Source organism: Triticum aestivum, chromosome 1D (genome assembly GCF_018294505.1).
Source record: "Triticum aestivum cultivar Chinese Spring chromosome 1D, IWGSC CS RefSeq v2.1, whole genome shotgun sequence".
Taxonomy (NCBI): domain Eukaryota; kingdom Viridiplantae; phylum Streptophyta; class Magnoliopsida; order Poales; family Poaceae; genus Triticum; species Triticum aestivum.
Genome location: NC_057796.1, coordinates 292,401,926 through 292,404,568, shown reverse-complemented (window position 1 = coordinate 292,404,568; position 2,643 = coordinate 292,401,926).

Genomic DNA, 2,643 nt, shown 5'->3' with positions numbered 1-2,643 from the left:
GACACTCGAGGCGGCGACTCGGGCCAAAGGCGCCAAGAGCCTCGGGGATGTGTACTTCGGCGCGGTTGGGGGGGGGGCTGCGGCGTGGTGGGGGGGAGGGAAGCTTCGGAGGCCGCGGTGGCCGGGAACTGTGGGGGGCCTTTTCTAATTTTTTTGTAAAGTCATTATACCACAATACTCTCCCACTTTCCAAAAATAACAAGACAATATACATAACGCTGTGTTTCCGGCCTCGAACCCTTCTCCACACGGTTCCATCAAACAAAATGTGGTGTCCAACGATAGAGAGTGGAAGGAGAAGTAATATCACCTTTTCTCGCAACCATGGTATTTTGCGACGACCTTCACCAGCAAAAAATCGCATTGGTACATCCCTAAAATTCAACCAATTGTGGGATGTTTTCCCCCATGTCGAATCACGTTAAACCACAGAGTACAATGATAGAAAATAACATTAATTGTGTGACAGTCCCTACCGCCCGGTTGCTGCCAAGTGTTAAAGTGAAGTGGCACTATCAGGTTAACGTGTCCGGCGAAAATATTCCGAACAATTTGACCCAACAGTAAAATGCAGGGGAATTGGTTTGCCACAATTCAAACCGTCAAAATTATACTGTTTCCCCTCTATGCAATGGCTAGGGTTTGTTCCTATGTGCCGACTTCCCTTCGACCATGGTTTCCCCCATTGATACATATCCTCCCGTTAGCATCCTAGGCACCGTACGCACGGTGGCTAGGACTAGATGGCGACTGTAACATCCCCAGTATCACACTACAATAATCCCTTATGCTAAGTGCCAAGTCATCTTGATTTACAAAGCTTAATCATGTTGGGATAATATATCAACTCAAGTCCCTTCTCTGAATTCTATTCAAATTCAAAGTGAAATTTGAAGTTGCACAAAACTTGCTAGAAAAATGTTCATCATTTATCCAAAATTCCATAACATTTAATTGTTAAGGAAAACAACATCACCATTGAGCTAAGATGGACAGTAGCAATTATTTCATTTCAACTTCAGCATTTTTGAATGTCATTTTAATGTGAAAAATGCAAATGGATTCCTCTGGCCTCCAAACTTCTTGTGGCACTGCCTAAAAATGCAAACTATTTAATAGGCTAAGTCCCACATTTTTCTTAGCTCTTTTAGTTACCTTATATAATCTTTTTCTATCTCTGTTATTTAAACAAAAGGTTTTATAAAAAAGGAAAAGAGAAAGAGCACAGGCCATTATGCACTGGGCCAAGTGCACAGTGCCTGGCCCGAGCTAGCCCAGCCCACCCCCTGCTTCTTTTTCTCCCTCCTCCACCTGTCGGGTTGGACCGCAACAGGGCACCGTCTCCGCCGGACCACGTCGCCGGCCGCGCCGCGGGGTAGGATAAGGATGCCACTGCAGCCCTCGGCCTCATCGTCGCCCCAGATGCGCCTCACCCACTCCCCCTCGCTCTCCATCGCATCTCCCCTCTTCCTTCCCCTTCTGCCGACACATGTCGTCGCCGTTCTTCTCGCACCGCCACGGCGACCGTTGACCCCGAGCCTCACCGCCGTGTCCGAGAGCTCCGCTACGGTCGCCCACGTCGACTACGCCGAGCCGTTCGAGCTGAGGAGCCCCAGCGCCGGCGCCAGCGTCGTCTTCCTCCTCGAATCCCCGCCGCCGTTCGACGACAAATCTGGCGCCAGCAAGCCTCCTCGAGCCCGCTGCCCTCCCCTACCGGACCACAGTGAGCTCCCGCTCCTCCTCGTCCCTTTGGATTCGATCCCCGTGCCCCCTAGCCTCTCCCCCGCCGTAGCAGTAGCTCGCCGCCGCCGTCCGCATCACCGCCGCGGCCACCGCTGCTCACGCTCGCGTCCGAGCACAACGACGTGCTCCTGGGTCTCCCAGGAGTCCAACGCGACCGCCTGCGCCTCCGCTCGTGCCCCCTGTCGCCGTTCCCGCTGAACCCGTGATCCAGCCGCCGCCCTCGCCGCTCGCCGCCGTCGCTGCAGGCGCGCTCCGGCCAAGCCACCACCGCAGTCGGATGCGCGCGAGCCCCGCGGTGCCGTAGGTTCAAACCGTGGCCGAAACAGGCCCCTGAGGCCGTTTTCCGGCCGGTTCCGGCACGTCGCCGCCGGCGCACAACCGCCCGCCGACGTGGCTGACCTGGGGCCAACCCCAGGGTCGCTGCCAGCGGGCCCCATGGGCCCTAGTTGACCGGGTTGACCCAGTCAACTGCTGACTGGCAGCCCAGTACCACTGACATGCAGGCCACACCGCATAATTAAGCTAATTAAAATGATTTTTATAATTAAAAGTAATTAGTAATCTAATCTGTCACAGACATGTGGGGCCCAACTGTTAATTAACCTCTTTTTAGTTAGTTTAAACTTCTGTTAGTCCACTGTCTATGACAGGTGGGACCCACTGGTCAGTTTGCCCAGTCAGCGGGTCTGTAGACCTGATGATGTCATGCTGACGTCATTTTTCCATTTCTGTTAATTTAAATAATTTCTGGGAATGCTAAAATCTTTGAAAAATCGTAGAAAAATAATCATAGGTTGGATGAAAATGTTTTCTACATGAAAGTTGCTCAGAACGACGAGACGAATCCGAATATGCGGTCCATTTACCTATCAGATGCCTCTAACTATATGAACATGAAAC